Source organism: Coenobita brevimanus, chromosome 44 (assembly GCF_032717465.1).
Source record: "Coenobita brevimanus isolate Jiangsu-jjx chromosome 44, ASM3271746v2, whole genome shotgun sequence".
NCBI classification, from domain to species: domain Eukaryota; kingdom Metazoa; phylum Arthropoda; class Malacostraca; order Decapoda; family Coenobitidae; genus Coenobita; species Coenobita brevimanus.
In genome coordinates, this window is record NC_136997.1 from 23,684,721 (window position 1) to 23,691,809 (window position 7,089).

Here is a 7,089-nt window from a genome sequence, read left to right on the forward strand (position 1 = left end):
CTCAAGGATGAGTGAGGCTGGTCACACTCATTTTACATGATAGGACCAACTTACCTAGCCCCGGGGTCCTACGCTTCTCACGGGGTAACACGGGACTGGGTGATGAATAAATACTGATTATTATTATTATTATTATTATTATTATTATTATTATTATTATTATCATTATTATTATTATGGAGTGAGACTGGAATTGGTGAGAGAGTTCAAATACCTGGGTACAGTGATAGAAAAGAGAGGAAAATGTGCAAAAGAAGTTGAAAATAGAGTGACACAAGGAAGAAAAGTAGCTGGTGCAATGAAGGCCTTGATAAGAAACAAAGGCTTGAGTGTTGCAGCTGCACGAGGCTTACATGAAGGAGCGTTAGTGCCAATTTTAACATATGGATAGGAGACTATGATGTGACATGAAAATGAAAAGTCAAGAGTAAGAGCAGTGGAGATGGGACTGCTGAGGAATGTATGTGGAGTACAGAGGGTGGACAGGACACGAAATAATGTGATTCGTGAAAGATGAGGAGTGAGGAAGTCGGTGGACACCAGAATTGAAGAGAGTGTACTGAGATGGTATGGTCATGTGGAGAGAATGGATAACCATAGTGTGGTGAAGAATGTATGTCTGAGCGAATTCGAAGGAGGGAGGAGGCGAGGTAGGCCAAGGAGAAGGTGGAGAGATATGGTGGATGAATGTGTGAGGAAGAGAGGTTTGGAAGTCGGTGAGGCTAGGGAACTGACAGGAGATCGAGCTGGCTGGATGAATTTTATGAGGAGATGTGCATGATCAGGGATTTTTGGCACCCCTTTTTAAAGTGGCAGCGTCTGGATTGACTCTGTCGGATACGATATGTGAAGCTACAGAACGTGGTGAATGTTTTTGGCGTATCCGATAGAGCCAGGATTCGGGGGGCTTGAATGATGAGTGAATGGAAGCGTGGCCCATTGGACTGGGCAATTTTGGGCTGTCTGGACATTGCTATTCCTCACCCTGCCCTTGGGTGGGAAAGGAGGTCCGGATAATGATGATGATGATTCTTATTGTTATTATTATTATCATTTTTATTGTTATTAATGTCTCTGGAGAACTCTCCTGGCGTTTATACTGTGCAGTGTATTGCTAGAACAATATAATCAATTCTTATGTATTTGTCTAATAAAATTATTAATTTTTATATACTTGTCTACTGTATGTATCTCTCTAGTAAAATAATCAGCTTTATGTGTTTGTTAATAAAACCATCAAGTTTCTTTCGTCTTTACACTTGTCTCGCAAGTCTGTTAATTTCCCTGTCTCTCTCTCTCTCTCTCTCTCTCTCTCTCTCTCTCTCTCTCTCTCTCTTACACTGGAACCCCAAACATAGGATACCATTATCACCTCAATATCCAGACAGGTTAAGTTAGATTTAGATGATACAACGCCATGACTCGACATCCTCAACACAGCACTTCTTCATGACTAGCATCACAAGAAGCTGTGAAGGAGGAAAGTCTGCGCCGTGTTAAAGTTAGTGATCTTTAGTAAGGCAATAAAGACTCCTTAATCAACAACATTGATGTTGGAGAAGGGCGCCTTCATGTAGTGGCACTGATATGGCCCGGCTGTTCCACTTGCTGTTTATAATAAATCCCTCAGATCCCTCCCTATCCCCCGAAAGAAGAATGGTGGACTGAAGGAGGTCATGTTCAACCTGCAGTCCACTGGGTTCACGTTGAGATGAGTTTGTTGTTGCAGCTACTACTGCTACTGCTACTACTACTACCACTACTACTTTTTCTGCTACTACTACTACTACTACTACCACCACGACTACTTCTACTACATATGCTGCTGCTGCACATCTACAACAACAACTACTACTACTACTACTTCTACTACTACTACTACTACTGCTACTACATCTGCTGCTACTGCACCACTACAACAAGAACAAGAACAACAACAACAACAACTACTACTACTACTACTACTATTACTACTGCTACTACTACTACTGCTACTACTACTACTACTACTATACTACTACAACTACTATTACTACCACCACTACTACTACTACTACCACTACTATTGCTACTACTACTATCACTTTTACTACTCTTCTTCTGCTACTACTACTACTACTACATATGCTGCTACTGCACTGCTAATACTGCTTTTAATACAACTACTACTTCTACAACTACTTCTGCAACTTCTGCTACCGTACTGCTTCTGCTACTTCCACGACTACCATTACTACTAGTATTACAAAACAAAATACAACTCCACTAATCTTGAAGTAAATTTACGATCATAAATATAACTGCAACAGAGGAGTAACACTCAGATATGATGCTAGTCATGAAGAAGCGCTGTGGAAATGGTATGGAGTCGCAGTATAAATTTCTGGCACTGAAAGAAGTAGGTTCATTTCATACGAGTCTGGGGGAAATAGCAGTCAGACAGGTTATTTTCTGGTCCAGAGGGCTGATAGGAGGTTAGTGAGGAATGTTAAAGTTATAGGAAGTGAGGAGTGTGTGCAGCAGCACAAACTATTGATTTGTGACGTGGTGCTTAAAGAATGAGTGATGAATGAGAGGACTTATGTAGTGTACCTACAGTAGGAGGAAAATATGGAAGCTGGAAAACGAAGCAGTAAGGGATGCCTTCCATAGCGAGTTGAGGAGAGTGGTGGCTGAACAGGGAGCCGTAGACAGAGGCGTTAATGAACAGTGCAGAGCCCTCAAGAACAACCTCTAGAGTTACTGATGCAATATGCGATTGGACAAGAGGTCCACCAAGACATAAAGTAACTTGGTGGTGGGTTGAGGGTGTACATGCTGCAGTTAATGAGAAAATAAGGCTTTTCCGGGAATGGAAGAAGGGTGGCAACAAGGAGGACTACTTGGCTGCCAAGCATAGGGCTAGAAGAGAGGTATACAGGGCTAAGTCTGAGTTACAAAGATTTTTACTTGATAACCTAAATCATGTGGAAAGGAAATATATGATATTTAAGATGGCAAATCAGATGAAGAGGGATAACCGGGATATTATAGGTGAACACTGTGAGAAGCATGATGGAGGAAGGGTAGTGGTGAACAGTGGGGTTAAAGATGCATGCAGAGAGCATTATAGCCGGTTGTCGAATGAGGAGTTTGACTGGGACAGGGAATGTTTGGAGCCAGCAGATCCTTTGTTTGGCCCTTGGCCTTTGATTGACGCTGCTACTGTGAGTGAGGCAATAGGCAGGATGCATGTGGGGAAGGCAGCAGGGGTGTCTGGGCTGACTGCCGAAATGTTGAAAGCCTCAGGAGATATAGGGGTGCGGTTAGTCACTGACCTGATATATATGATTATAATTATATGAGTGTGTTGTCCCAGACGACTGGCTGAAGAGTGTAACTGTGAATGTGTACAAATGGAAAGGTGATGCCCTGGAAAGAGAAAATTATAGAGGTATAAAGCTTTTAGATCAGATAATGAAGGTAATGGAGAGAGTTCTAGAAGGTATGATTAGAAACAAAGTGAATATTGATGAGATGCAGTTTGGGTTTACGCCAGGCATGGGGACCACTGATGTCATATTCATTACTCGACAGCTTCAAGAAAAATATATTTGAAAGGAAAGGGATCTGGATTTTGTTTCTGTTGATTTGGAAAAGGCCTTTGACAGAGTCCCTAAAGAGGTGGTGAAGTGGGGAATGAGAAAGCTTGGGTTGGAGGAGTGTCTGGTTAGGGTGGTCATGGCCATGTATGTGGGTGCTCGCACCCAGGTAGGAGTGAATGGAGATTTGAGTGATGACTTTTCCGTGAATGCTGGTGTGCATCAGGGGTCAGTTTTCAGTCCTTTGTTGTTTATCATGGTACTTGAACCCCTCTCACGTGGCTTCAGAAATGGACTCCCGTGGCAGATGTTGTATGCTGATGATTTGGTGTTGATTGCAGAGAATGAAAGGGAGGCGGAGGAGAGATCTGGGAAGTGGAGAGATGGTATGGGGCACAAGGGCTTAAGGGTAAATGCAGATAGGCCTAAAACAAAAGTGATGATATCTTGGGTTGGTGGAGGTACAGTCAAGGAAAAGGTAGAGTGGCCATGTGCAATTTGCCACAAGGGCGTGGGAAGTAATTCCATCTTGTGCAGTGTTTGTGATAAATGGTAGACTGCGAGGTAATGCTGATTTTATGTGTGTGGCGTGTCGGGGAGAGCAGGTACAGATTATCAGGGGTGAAAGGATTGAACTTGCTGGTGCGTCTCTTGAGTGTATGGAAGTTTTTTATTTATTTTATTTTATTTTATTTTTTTTTTTTGGGGGGGACATGTTATGTGCTGGAGGTGGGGCTGGAGCTAGCTCTGTGGCCAAAGTGAGAAATGGTTGGAAGAAGTTCAGGGAGCTGTTGCCTCTCCTGGCATTGAGAGGACTCTCTCTACGTGCTAAGGAGTCTTTGTATGCAGCATGTGTTAGGAGTGTGATGCTGTATGGTACTGAGACCTGGGCAGTAAAGGAAGAGGATATTCGCAGGCTCAAACGTACAGAAATGACAATGATTAGGTGGATGTGCAGTTCGTTCCTGCATGCAAGGCCTGGGGTGGCTGGGTTTACGATGGAAGTGTTGAGAGATAGGATGGGACTGGAGTGTACTGGTGATGTGATGAGGAGAGGTAGCATGAGACGGTTTGGGCATGTGGAGAGGATGGGGGATGACAATTGGGTGCAGAAGGTGAGAAGTGTTAATATTGGGGATGGGGTTGCAAGGGGTAGACCGAGAAAGACGTGGGACGAGGTCACTAAGAGTGACCTCAGGGTTAAAGGACTGAACAGGGAGGCTGCCATAGATCGAGCAGCAGGGAGACCCCTTATTAGGTGACCAAGGCCGACGCATGCAAGCACGTTAGAGCCTTCAAAAACGAAAAGAAACGAACTGAACTTCGTGAAGGAAGCTGCCACAGGACGAAAATCTGAGCCAGATTAAGGTGAAAGAACGATAGTCACGAAGAAGTGCAAGGGAAGGGTGAGGAGGTAAGCTGCAATGGGACGAAAATCAGGGCTAAGTTAAGATGAACGTACTATATATATATATATATATATATATATATATATATATATATATATATATATATATATATATATATATATATATATATATATATATATATATATATATATATATATCCAGGGTGGTCCATTTATAAGGCTGCTCTTTCACTCAGCCAGATAATTTCTCGTGTGCTGCAGGGACGGCTCATCTAGCGTAATCATTATCTATCCTGGAACATTTAACTATTTCCCTCTTCCACTGACACACCCACGCCCACAGCAGCAGACTGAGCCGTCCCCACAACACGTAAAAACACTTCAAATGAGTTTCTAGAGGAGCGATATTTAAGGATCAGGCTGTATTATATCACGAACCAGAAATATACCCCTAATATTACAGTATATCGGGTATATTCTACGGCTGATATAGCCATCTCTTCAGAACATTGCGAGATATTATATTTTATTCCTCCTTTCAGTTTTGTAAGGCTTGCAATGAGTGTAGCATCAGAGTCTTCGTTGCAATTCCTCCTATGCTGTCATCTTGTATAAAAATCGCTGCATCATGTCAACATGGTGGAGTTTGGTGGTTGGGTGGGTAAGAGTGGCGGGAGGATGGGTAGGGTGGGCAGGATGAGTGGGTTTGGTAGTAAACTGGGTACTTATATTGCAGGCAATTTAAAAATATAGATGTATATTTATTAAAATATGAAGAGCTGTAGATCTACATCATCGGCGGCCAATCAGCAGCCGCGAATCAATCACCCAATTCGCCCCATACATCTCAGCTGCATAAATCAATCAAATAGGGTATACTACAGCAACTTCCACTACTACCACCACCACCATCACCATCATCGTCCGTCTGCCTTGTTAAAAAACATCATCACTTCTTCACAACCAACCTAACTTGAGCAAAGGTTATGTGAACACGTGTGCGTGGCTAAGAGAAGGAATTAGAGCTGGTGTTCGGGATTTGATTCCCTTTATTTATATGTTTGTCTCTTAGAATCTAGAGATCGATTTGAATACCGTTATATATATATATATATACACACACACACAGTGGTAGAGGGTGCGTTTCGTATACGGGTGAGCCAGGGTTCGCGCCCCGCCAGGGTAATAAACTTTGGGAGTGTTTACCCGGCCACGTACTGCATTGGCGGACATCAGGGGTGCTGTGGTTGAACCAGTGTCGCTTACTATAAAGGATGCTTGCACCCAGTCGGCTTGCGCGGGCCGATTACACTTGATTCACAGACTACACACACATCCAAAGCCACTCCAACACTACAATTACACTAACAAGCACTTCTCACCCTACAAACAATCTCTACTAGACAGCCTAAGCCACTTGGTAGAGATACATTGGCTGTATCGTCCCGACTTCGGTCGGGATAGGCCGGTCCTGCAGTGGAAACTCAAACGGATGATGATGATGATATATACAGTATATATATATATAACTCAGCCTGTCATTCCCAGATCGATCGCGAAATCCTTGGGCAGTGAATGAGTGAGAATGTGAGTTCCCAGTGATGACACACACACACACACACACACTCTCGCATCATGTGTGGGGCAATTTGAAGTTTAATGATGAGGTGTTGGTGAGTATTGGTAGGTGGTGGTGGTTGGGCGGTGGTGTATGGACTGGATTGGTAGGTCATGTAGGTAGGACAATAGGTAGGTAGGTAGGTAGGCCTTTGGTTCCTTCTTCCTTGCATAAAAAAGCATAAAATCATAAAGAGTTATTGTTTATGCGTGATTATGAATGTTAATGATAATAACAGAATTGTAGTAGTACTAATTCTCAGTTTATTGATGGTTTGTAGATACTTAGACAGATAGATATATATTGATAGATAGACAGATAGGTAGATAGATGGATACATAGACAGATAGATGGATAGATAGATAAATAAATAGATACATAGATAAATGGACAGATAGGTACTTAGATTGATAGATAAATAGATGGATAGATAAACAGATAGACAGATAGATAGATGGACTGATATGTTCATAGACACATAGACAAATGGATAGATAGATACTTAGATTGATAGACAGATA